Below are 13,165 nucleotides of genomic sequence, written 5' to 3' on the forward strand. Positions count from 1 at the left end.
GGATAAAGAAGATGTGGTATATATACACAATGGAATACTACTCAGCCATAAAAAAAGACGAAATTGGCCCATTCACAACAATGTGGATGGACCTCGAGGGCATTATGTTAAGCGAAATAAGTCAGTCAGAGAAAGACGAACTCTATATGACTCCACTCATAGGTGGAAATTAGTATATTGAGAAGGAGATCTGATCGGTGGTTACCAGGGAAAAGGGGGGGTGGGGGGAGGGCACGGAGGGGGTAGTGGTGTACCCACAACATGACTAACAAAAATGTACAACTGAAATTTCACAAGCCTGTAATCCATCATAACATTAATAAAAAAAAAAAAAAAAAAAAAAAAAAAAAAAATCAGCAGAAAAAAAAAAAAAAAAAAAATAGTAAAAAAAAATGCATTTGAAGCAAATTTGAGATGAAAACAGATTCTGAAGATATTTGGGAAATATTAACAGCTTAGCTGGGTATAAACCTGACATAGGAAAAAATATCCAGAATATTAGACATTTCTTTTCCAGAGACCTCCTCCCAAAATAGTGTGTTTCCTGTCTATATGACCAAACAGATATCTTATCTTTCTTCTCTTATTGTGAAACTTCTGCTTGGAGAGACACTTACTATAGTAAGACGATTTTTCTTGGCCCCCAAAATATTCTTCACACCTTCCTTAAAATCACTTTTTGCCATGATCTTAGTGCTTTTGGAGGCCAATTATGAAATATTGGCAGATATAGAACTATGTGAATGCATATACACATCACATATTCTACTTGTACAATAAGTTCCTATTTTATTTGAAGATCTCACAACCACAATAACTATATCCAGCAATATTTTCATCTCTCTCTTAATCTGGAAATGTAGTCAACGTGGTTTTGCTTAAGGATATAAGAGGGACATTCACAGTTTAATGCTACTTCTTAGTTTTCTCTTACTGTCCTTAAATATGTACTTCCAACCTCAAACCCATCTAGTCCCTAGGTCCGGTGTACAGAATATATATTGAATTTTTCTTTTCCTCTTTTACCTCCATCCTGGTGAAATCTATCATCTCTAACACAAACTACGCAATGTCTTCTTAACTAATGTTCTACTTTTACAACCTTCCACATAGGTGCCATTCTCCATAGATACTGTCTATAAGGAGAGCATCATTTTGGAATGTAAATTGGGTCCTGTTTCTTTTTTGACAAAATCTTTATAGATGGTTTGTGATTGACTTTGGAAAAAAATGCAGGCCTCAGCTCAAATCTCATTTTGACAAAGAGTTATTCTGATCTAAATTAGCACACTAGTCATTTCTTCACTGTCATAGTACTGTTTTTCTTTATTTCAGAGCACTATACATTTTAAAATGTATATAGCAATTTTATATTTATTTGCATAATCATTTTGAGTATGTTTTTTATCACTTTATCCTCAGCATCTTGAAAAGTCTGACACATAGTACATCCTCAATAAATTGCAGGATGAATAAATTAATGAACAAAGCATATAACAAAGCTTAATTTTAATGACTACCCTTCAAATGGAAAAAAAACACATTTTTTTTTTCTTATTGTGGTAGACACACCCTAAGGTAACCTTAGTCACACCTGTATATAATATCCTCTCCTTGATTGCAGGTAGGACCTGTGACTTGCTTCTAACCAATAAGATTTGACAAAGGTAATGATGGAATGTCACTACCTTTATTAGGTTATATTACGTGGCAGAGTCAATAGGATGTCACTCCCAAGATTATGATTCATTATATTAGCCTCTGTCTTAGCAGACAGGAGAGAAAGATTATTCATCTGACATTGAAGAAGAAAATAAATAGCTATGTTGTGAACTGCTTGTGGAGAGGGTCAACTGGCAAGTAACTACACTAGAACTATAGGACCTGAGGGTGACCTACATTTGATAGACAATAAGAAGCTGAACTCAGTCATACAGCCAAAAGGCAACGGATTCTGCCAACAGCTGGAATGAACTTTGAAGTGGGTTCTTCCCCAGAGACTCTCAAGAAACTGGCCCAGTTAACAGCTTGATTGCAATCTTGAAATACCCTGAGCAGAAGACCCAGCTTGGATATGCACAGATTCCTGTTCAAGGAAATTGAGACAATTAATGTGAGTTGATCTAAGCCACTAAACTTGTTTGTTACAGAGCAATAGAAATCTAAGATATTTATGTATGTCTAAAAACAAATTGTTTTCTCATATTATTTAGCAGAACTTTTTAAAACATATTGGCTGTGATAGTTAATTTTACGTGTCCACTTGACTGGGCCATAGAGTGCCCAGATATTTGATCAGACATTATTCTGAGTATTTCTGGAGGGTGTTTTTGAATGAGATAAACATTTAAATTGGTAAAATGAGTAAGCAGATTGCCCTCTCTAATGTGGATGGGCCCCATCCAATCAATTGGAGACCTGAATAAAATAAAAAGGCTGACCTTCCCCTGAGTAGGAAGGTTTCTGGAATTGGCTCTCTAATCTGAATAGATTTAAAGATGCTAATTACTCTGTTTCCAGTAGAAAAGCGAAAACTGGTAGTCTGTGGTGTGACCTGACAGGAGAGATAGGCAAAATATCACCGTTGGATACTCTTAATCAACCACTTATAAGACACAAGGAGCTGGATGACTCTTTATGTGCTTCTTTGATTATTTTTTACAAACTCTCAAGTGTAATGAAATTGTCTTGTTGCTCCTAATGTCGCTGAACAAAATGTAAAAGAAAAGGATGAGCTCAGGGATTCGAATCCTTCCCAGTTCAGGTGCTGTATAAAGACCTGAAGGCTTCTGTGTGTGCCCTAGGAGACTCACCTCCTGTGGCAGCAGGGCTGAGGTTGCTGAAAATCAAACTCATAATCTCATCCTGCAAATGGTTGATATGCAATGTAAGTTGAACTCTCAGCTTCCCAGAGTGTCTACTGTTTAAGAACATTTATTGGTAAGGAATGGGATCCTGAAAGCTATAATGAACATGTGGAAAACCTTGATGAAGTTTGGAACATTGAATTAGGGAATTCTGGTGAATTTTCTTTGACAGTAGAAGCAGGTTCCCACTCCCCAGGGAAGTGGCCTCCTACCCCTTCTAAGGGGATTAACCCTGCATTGACTAAGGGAGCTATAATGGCCCCCTTTGAGGTGGTTGCCATGCAAGACAATGCTGATTCTCCTCAGGACCCACTCCACCACCCCTCTTTGCTTCTCGACCTATAGCTAGACTCAAGTCCCAGCAGACCCCTAAAGGTGAAGTACAAAGTGTGACCCATGAGGAAGTGTGCTACACTCCAAAAGAACTAGAGTTTCTAATTTATCCAGAATGAAATCCAAGGAGCATGTATGAGAATGGCTTTTAATAAGGATGTGGGATAATGATGGAAGAAACATAAAATTGGGTCAGGCTGGATTTATTGAAGGGCTCATGAAACAGAGATTCTGTGTTAAAGTTGCAGCTTTGAGAGGTAGAAAGGGCCCCAACTTGTTGGTAGGTTGGTTGCTTGGCCGAAACATGAACGAAAAGGTGGCCCACATTTAGTCTGTTGGAAATGCCAGACCTGCCTTGGATTAATGTAGAGGAAGGGATTCAAAAGCTTAGGGAGATTGGAACGTTAGAGTGGGTTTGTCATGTAAGATTTACTCACCACCCTTGGAGAGTCCCAAAGACGTATCTTTCACTAGGACTATGAAAAATAAATTTGTGAGGGGACCCCCTTCATCCTTGAAGAGCTCCGTGATCTCTCTTCTCTGTAGGCCAACCCTTACGGTGGGAACTGGAGTCACTGAATCAGGAAAATGAAACGCAGTGAGAGTGATTGCATCTATGTGGCAGGGGCCAAGTGGTAGCACTTAACTGCCAAAGGCAAGGTGGACATAGTTACTCTAATGAACGGCAGAGTCAAAGCAAAGAGCAGAATAGTCTGACTCACACAGATCTGCTAACTAGTTAATCGTGATATTCCTAGAAGTGAAATAGATAGGAAACCTATTCAATGCTTACTTGATCTGTATAAGCAGAAAAGTTCTAGGTCAAATGAACAAAAGTCTAACCCTGAGTTTTAAAACCAGAGAATCATGGTCCCTCAATCAATTCCCAGACTTAAGCCAGTTTACAGACCCAGGACCCCTTGAGGAGGGACCCTGATATCCTACCGAAAATTTTTACTGTTAGTCTTTCTCCTAGCCTTCCTCAAAGGGTTCACCAGGGTAACTGTGCATTGGAGAAAAGGAAGTAATCAGAACTTTTGAGGACTACTGGACACTGGCTCTGAACTAATACTAATTCTAGGAGACCCAAACTGTCACTGTGGTCCAAACAGAGTGGGGGCTATGAAGGTCAGGTGATCAATGGAGGTTTAGCTCAGGTCTGTCTCACAGTAGGCCCATTGGGTCCCTGAATCCATCTTGTGGTTATTTCTCTAGATCTGGAATGCATATTTGGAATAGACATACTCAGTAGCTTGCAGAATCCCCATATAGGTTCTCTGATCTGTAGAGTGAGAGCTCTTATCATAGGGAAAGGCCAAGTGGAAGCCTCTAAAACTTGCTCTGCCTAGGAAAATAGTACACTACAGGCAATATCACATTCCTGGAAAGATTGCCAATGTTTGTGCCACCATCAAGGACTTGAAAGATGTAGAGGTGGTGATTCCCACCATATCTGCAATCAGTTTACCTGTTTGGCTCATGCAGAAGGCAGATGGTTCTTGGAGAAATCTAATGGCTTATCATAGGCTTAACCAGGTGGTGACTTCAATTGCATATACTGTACCAATGTGATTTCCTTGCTTGAGCAAATGAACATATCCAGTGGTATCCTGATCGTAGATATAAATAATAAAAATGGCTGTAGCTTAGTGGACACAACATTGCACACCATGGCACAGTTTTACCTAGGCTTCAGGATGGCATATTATGATAAATGTTTTCCTTTTAAAATTGAACTAGGGCAAAGAGGAGCCATATTCGTATTTTAGAGCCTTCTGTTCCAATATTATTGAGGAGTTTTTCAATATATTTGTTCCTTTGTGCTTATGGTAGAATTACTTCCACCTTGCAAAAATATATTGATATATTTCTTCCCCTAAAGGCTTGAGGTAAAAGTCTTTGCAGAATATTTTAAAATATAACTCCACGTGTATGGCCTTTGTATGTGTTTCATATCACTTACAGTTACAAATGCTACACTATTTACAGTGTTCTATTTTGCTGATTTTGCCCTTAGACCCAGAATAGTTCCTGACTTTACTGTTTATGCAATGTTCTATTTAAAGAAATACTTCACTCTGGGATTTTTTTTAATCATCTGCTCCTTTTTTTTTTTTTTTTTATCACCACTTCCATAAAATGACTGATTAAAATTAGTCACTGCTATAAGTAGCATTAGTATCTGACATCCTTCAGTACACTTCAAAATAAAAGTTCAGAGTGTAATTACCAGACTCAGGTTGCTGGATTCCTATTAATTAGTCATAAGACCTGGGAGAAAAATAATAGCCGAAGGTGCTTCTCTAGTATTTCAGTCAGCATATGCATGCCTCAAACTGTTTCCTTCAAAGTGTGGAAATAATAATCAACGTGATGTGCTTCTGCACTGGAATGGGATAAATTTATTTACAGAGGAACTTTTTTTGCTTTAATATATTTAAATTGATTCATCTTCAGATAAACACTTATCCACATCCATGCGTTTACCACTCGTGCACCCTTATCAAGCAAATGCCAATAGAAAATTACAGCCATTTTGAAGAGGATATTTATTCATTTGCTTGACTATTTTCATAATCCTACTTGATATATGAATGTTATTTCATTTCTTAAATTCCTTCTCACTGTTTCATTACTTAAGCAACTCACACGATTCATTTCATACCACATTTATTTCAAATAAATGCCACTATTCTGCACATCTCCTGCAAACTTTTTGATAATGTTCAACTGTTTTATTCAACTTAAATGTTTTTACAAAATAACACTTGGAAAATTAAAGCGTGGAGGGTTGATCTTAAGTGGCACACATAGTATTAATTGTAGTATTGAAAAAGTAAATTTTCTGAAGGTGAAAATTATCCTACTTGATTACAATTAATTAGTGTATAAGAATCAGTTACATTCTGGAATTATGTAGAATAGTGTTTATTATGACAAAGGAATACACCAAGTGCCTTATTCTTCTGGCTTCAAAAGTGTAACTATAAACATTCAAAAAGATGCATTATGTTCCTTGGCAAACAAAATAGGTGTCCTTGAAATCATATATCCTTCACTCTAGTTCAACTCACTTGACACACTGCTGAATCACATAATTAAATGGAAACATAAGTACCAAATGTTGAAAGCAACTTTGTATAATAGATTCATTGAGTATGTATAAAACACCAAGTTCATGAAGTAGAAAATAAACACGTACTTCAAGGAGAGGAAGGAGACTATGTGAAACATAAGATGCTATCTGCCAAGTAATCTGCATTTTGTAGTCACTTGTCAAATATGATTAATTGTGAGTTCAGGGGACAGCCAGTACACAGCGGCCTTCATTAGATCTAGAAATTTCCTATGCCCTTCACTAATAGCCAGGATGAACCTGCTTGCATATTTGACTTCTCCTGTATTGCATATAGATTAGAAACCTCATACACAAAGACACGATCAGTTGAGTTATCTTTCCCGTGGGAAAGAAAAACAGGAGAATTAGGAGCAGGGGTTTGGAAACAACCACTCACATCTCCAGTGATCTCAAAATTTATTTTCCAAGAGAGAGAATTCCAAATTGATTTAATAGTAAAAATAGTAAAAGAATATGCACCGTGAAGCACTTTTTCTGTGCAAGAGTGCAGTAAAGATGCACTTAAGTGGACTACAAGTGCTAAAAGAATTGGAAGACTTGCATTGGAGGAAAATTTCAGAGTCACTAAAGTTTAAAGTATGCCCCTGGTAAGAATACTGTTTCTCAGTGTCATTATAGGTCAATGTGTGTTCCTGGGTGTTCTCTAAGATTTTAGGCACAGTTCGTGAGCATCTGCTTTAACACTCTCCTATGATATTTGAAAATTCTCATTCCTTCACTTACTAAAAATAATTTTTAAATTACATTTATGAAACACTGCTGGGCAGTCTATGGGTATATGTGTTTTTATTTCATCTTTTAATTGGAAAATGAGAGGGATTGTGTTTCTGTGCATAGATGGAAACAGTGTTGCTGAGGAACACATGGGCATTGTATTCCAGCTGTTCCATGTACTATCTGTGTGATTTGGGACAAGTTACTTAAATATTTGAATCTCTCTTGAAAAAACTGTAAGATGGGTAAGTATCTAAATCACAAGTTGGTTTAGAGGCATAAATATAGGTTATGTATGATGGTTAGCATAGTTCCTTGGAGATCTGAGCTCACAATAAATGTTACTTATTCCAATTGTAATACCATTATTACTGTTATTATTTTAGTTCATTGTATTTAGAAAATTTTCAAAAGTACATTTTCTTAGATTCTCAATAGGTTTTTTCCCCTCTTCTAATAAAAATAATGAAAGAGTTCAAGGTCAGAAAATGTCTTCTTTGTGGATGCATGCATGGGTGGTTAGGAGTGATGAATTCTTTATTTGCAGACCCATCACTGATAACTCCCCAATCAGCACATTGTGCACATTGGGAGCAGGCAGAAATTCCAGAAGGAGATGTGCCGGGCATCACTCAACTCCTCTCTGCTGGGGGTTCAGTCCCAGCAGTAGGTCCCAATCAGCAGATTCCCTTGCCCTCTTGTTTCCACTTGGAGGCATCCCATGGGGAACCCTCGTAGGAGATCAAATACAGAGAGTGACCTTGGTAGCATATTTATTCCCCTAGCTTCCAATGTGCAAGGTCACCTTTAAATGGCTTGATCCCTTGAGAGAAGGTCACGACTTTTTTCAAGGTGGCTGATACTACACAACTCAGTCCTTGTGGGTTCTAGTCATTTCTCTCTTTCCTTGTCCTTTAGACTCTGGGTTACCTCATTAACCCCTGGAGTTCCCCTACACACACCTTATATAGAATTCTTTGTTAGTTTCCTATTGCTGCTTAACAAGTTACCACAAACTTAGGTTTAAACAATACAAATGTATTATTTTTAAGTCTAGGATTCAGAAGTCCTAAAGTCCACATGTTGTCAGGGCTGCTTTCCTGTTGGAAGTGATGTTCTAGAGAAGAGTCTGTTTCCTTGCCTGTTTCAGCTTCCAGAGGCTACCTGCATTCCTTGGTCCATGGTCCTGTATTACTCTGACATTTGTTTTTCTGATCATATCTTCTCTGTCTCTCTAAGTCACTTTCTCTGACTCTGACTTTCCTGCCTCCCTCTTTCATTTATAAAGATCTGCATGATTACGTTTAACCCATCTGGACAATCCAAAATAATTTCCCCGTCTCATAATCCATGACTTGATCACATCTACAAAGTCCATTTTGACATGTAAGGTAACATACCAAGGGTCTGGTTGACCATGTAAAGTCACTGGTTCTGGAGATTAGGACATGAACGGGGAGACCAGGGACGTTATTCTGCCTACTACAAGTTTCTTTGTAAATCAGTTCTCAAATTTTCCAATTTTGAGCATGATATATTTTCTTGGTGGGATCTTCAGTGATACTAGGAGACCAATTTCTCTACTATTTTCTGAGATTCCTTTTCCAATATTATTCTGTATAAGTAGGGGACATTGAGAGGCACCAGCTAATACCAATGCCTTCTTCATACCTGTTCCCACTAACACCAATATAGTTTGGTCTTGTATTACCTTATTCTTATTTTTATATCTCCTATCATCAAGACTTTTTTCCTCTAGGCATACTGCATGTATGTATAAGAATAATATTCCCAAAGTAAAGCAACTTGAAATCCAATATTCTTGGATTGAAATTCTAAGCCAACTCATTTTAAGCCACCACTCTAAGACTATATATTAGTACTTTTAAGACAGAATTATATTATCCAGAATTCTGGATATCTTAATTTTTTTGAATGGCTCTTCGTCCTTCCTATCTCCACAATCTTGTTATTTTTGTTAAAAAATAACATTGTATTGGGGCTGGCCCCGTGGCCAGGTGGTGAAGTTTGTGTGCTCTGCTTTGGCAGCCCAGGATTTCGCCGGTTCAGATCCTGGGCACAGACATGGCACGGCTCATCAAGCCATGGTGAGGCAGCATCCCACATAGCACAACTAGAAGGACCCGCAACTAGAATATACAACTATGTACTGGGGGGCTTTGGGGAGGAGAAGAAAAGAAAAAATTGGCAACATATGTTATCTCAGGTGCCAATCTTTTTTTTTTTTTTTTTAAAGATTTTATTTTTTCCTTTTTCTCCCCAAAGCCCCCCGGTACATAGTTGTGTATTCTTCGTTGTGGGTTCCTCTAGTTGTGGCATGTGGGATGCTGCCTCAGCGTGGTCTGACGAGCAGTGCCATGTCCGCGCCCAGGATTCGAACCGACGAAACACTGGGCCGCCTGCAGCGGAGCGCGCGAACTTAACCACTCGGCCACGGGGCCAGCCCCTCTCAGGTGCCAATCTTTAAAAAGAAATTGTATTGTTTGTAAGACTCAATTTCAATATCGTCTCAGATCAATTCAGATAGAAGTGAATCCTCCATTTTCTAATCTTCTATAGAACTTAAACATCATTTGTGGTATTTATCACAATTCATATTATAATTGTTTCCATTTTTATATCTACACCTAGATTTCAAATTACAGGCTCCTTGTTTAGTTAAATTTTGTATACCCCTTACTATAGAACATAGAGGACGCATATGCAGTTCTTACGTAGTTCTCTTTTTTTCCAAGTACTTAAGCACTCAAGAGTACTAAAGCAGGGACTCTGAGGATGGAGCTGCACCTCATGGTGAATACAGTAGTTTATTGTATTGAATTTTCTTATACAATGAATTTTCAATATAAGCATTAAACTGGGATTTATTTTTCTAATTCCTTGCCTAAAGTTCATCAGTTGAATCATGGTTAACTGGCCTAACTGATAGCATAAGAATCATACAAGAGTAATAAGACCTAAATTCAAAAAGGTGAAATTCATATTATGCTTTTTTGTGGTAACTCTTACCTTAAACATGGAAGAAGCTTAACAGAAAAAGGAGTGTAGCATTTTGAGAAAACCATACAGTCTTGAATCAGCCAGGCTTGAGTGTTCATTCTGATTTGGCTACTGATGTAGTATATTACCTTGACTATGTGGCTTAACATCTATGAACTTAAATTTATTCCTTTATTGTTTACACATAGGATTTTTGAAGATTGAATTACACATAAGCTTGTTGAGAAAATAATATATGTAAAATATTTATTTCAATATTCACTAAACCTATGTTTAAAAAATATATTAAAAGCAGGAGATTATTATACCAAATTGTAAATCTGAATTTCAGGACTATAAACAAAGTCTGATGCCAGCACCCAGGAAACATAGGCCTAAGAAATATGTGAGTTAGCTTAGAATGGGAGGAAAAGGCATCATGTAAATATTTTTATGAGACTCCAGATTTGTTGCTGTTTGTTGTGATTTGTGTCTAAATGAAGGACTTAAGTCAATTTTTGCCAACTTGGAATCCACAAGGAAAACCACAAAGTCATGTTGGGGAGAATTTTTCTTCCCCATCAAGAGAACCTGTTAATACATTAAAGTGCTCTCATGAGGTCTGAACCACGCTCTCTCCTTCATTCACCTCTCTCTGTTCATGAGAATACTCCTGTGGTCATGTTCCTGCCTCATCTTTCTCTCTGTGATTTTCTGAAAGAGACGACTTTCAGTGAAGTTGTCCTGAGAGAATGAGGCAACTTCCAGCAATAATAATTTACTTAGGTTCAAGTTTTGGTAGCCTAAAGATAATCCCTGCATATCGTCTACATTTCTATGTGTTCCTGCAGTAATACCGCAGGTAAAATGAGGGACTTCTCAAAGAAATGAGGTTTCCTCTGAAGCAGAATGATTGATATAAGAAATGTGATTATTTTAAGAGAAAATTTGTTTCTCATAGTAAATGTTATTGGGAAACTAAAAGGACCCATATTGTACCTACCCAACTTTTCAGACTTCCTGTGATAAATATTCTTCCAAAATTATTAAATGTATTCAGAAACACATTTCCTTTATAAATATTTCTTTGTAACCACCAAGCTATCTTCAGTTTGCTCTGAATCGCTATTACGCTACCTAAAGTGTAAATACTTTGCCAATGAATTAGAACCTAAATATTATATAACCCAACAAATTATAATGGCTTCTACCCCAACACGAGGTAAATGTTCCATACACTTTTTAATTTGACTACTTCCTGAAGTAGTTTAGTCATTGACAAAATAGCATGTGTGAAGGGCAGCGTACCCTTTAGACGTATGCTACAATCAAAAGAACACAACTATTAACAAGGGGAGAATGAAGTTGAACAGCAGAGGTCTGTCCAGGGGGAATTCTAGTATTACTTGTGAAGGCTATTCAGGCAGACAGCTGTAAAAACACAAGTCGACTGAAGTTGGTAAATTAATTGAGCAATTGCTATGACAAAGCTACAGGCATAGAGCTAGCTAATAAAACGTGTCAATCATGTAGCCTTTAAATAAAGGTGCAAGAGAGCAGTTACTGTAGACTTTACTGGTGGTGCAATATTTAATCTTTTCTTCCAGACATGACTTTGTATAATAAATCTCAGGTGGTTTTCTGGGAAGGAGAACTTATTACAACTACACAACAGTCTTATTTCCAGTACTTTTCTTTCTCTTTTACCTTTATGTTGGATGTTTTCAAGATTTTTTAATTAAGTTAATATGATAATAAAACCATTAAAGGTTTATAGGTAGATGGAAGAACGCACATGTAGGCAGAAGATATCAACAGAGTCTTAAATTTTTTCACAAACTTATTAAAAATGGTTTCCTCTGGATATAGACAAGAAACAGATATCCACTTAGGAATATGAATAATCATAAATAAAAATGGATTAAATTCCTCAAAATATTGATTTGCTTTGTTTCCACCTCAATAAAATCTATAGAAGTGAGAGTTATGGCCTGATATTTTCTTTCAGTCTAAGTTAAGCTTACATATTTCCTACAATAAATATTATAATTACAACACAGAAGATAAATGCAACTGCCAGCTGCAAATCATTATGCTTTAAAAGAGGGTCCTATCAATATAGAAGTAAAATACTTAAAATAGACCAATAGTTTTAAATACACCAAATAATGATACACACATAAACAGATACTAAGTCACACATAAACATACTGCATACACAAGAAACACCTTAGGAACAATCTTGAAAATTTTGGATTAGTAAAGAGAAATGATTGCCTTATAGAGATTCTTATATGTATATTAATATATGTATATACACCAGAAGATATGACATATCCTTTAGAAACAGCTTTACTTTTCCACTGTGAATCTCAGAATTTCAGAGTTTGAAAAGTAAATGCCTTTAATGCCTTTTTAAGTAAAGGTATTTAATCCAATTACATAGCTAGTGCTCGAGTTGTCTCTATCATATTTACATCAGACATCAACCTGCTTTTCCTGGTCCAGCACATCCCGGGGCCGCATGTTCCATCTTTGTACAGCTCTGAGTGTTAGGCAGTTTTCCCTTGAAGTAAGCCTCTTCCTCTACATTCTTTATATTAATTAGATTATCATCTGGTCACATCTGCTGTTGAATGTCCATCCCCCTTATTATAGACATTAAACTAAAGATAGTCAATATATATCCTGAGTTACAGAGCTAGAAAGCAAGACTGCTAGCTGTCCTCTGCTGGATTATCACCCATGTGCCACTTGAATAGCTATGTGTGATCTTGTAGTGGACATGCACCCCTGGTTTACTGCATTGCATACGTGTTATATAAATTTTATATATATATAACCCTTCTCCCCCAATATTTATTTTTTGTTTAGTTTTATTTAGTTTAGTGTTAAGAATGTGGATGTGTAAAGGGAGTATGTAAATGATAATCAGCAGAGAAAGGAGTTTTTATCACCTACTGTCTAATGGCCTTAAGAGTCTCATTAGTGCTGCTTGTTTGCACTATATTCCCCCCCCCCCCCATACACATTGTGAGGAAGATTGGCCCTGAGCTAACATCTGTTAAAAGTCTTTCTCTATTTTGTATGTGGGCTGCCACCACAGCATGGC

The sequence above is a fragment of the Equus asinus genome, chromosome 11 (assembly GCF_041296235.1).
Source record: "Equus asinus isolate D_3611 breed Donkey chromosome 11, EquAss-T2T_v2, whole genome shotgun sequence".
NCBI classification, from domain to species: Eukaryota; Metazoa; Chordata; class Mammalia; order Perissodactyla; family Equidae; genus Equus; species Equus asinus.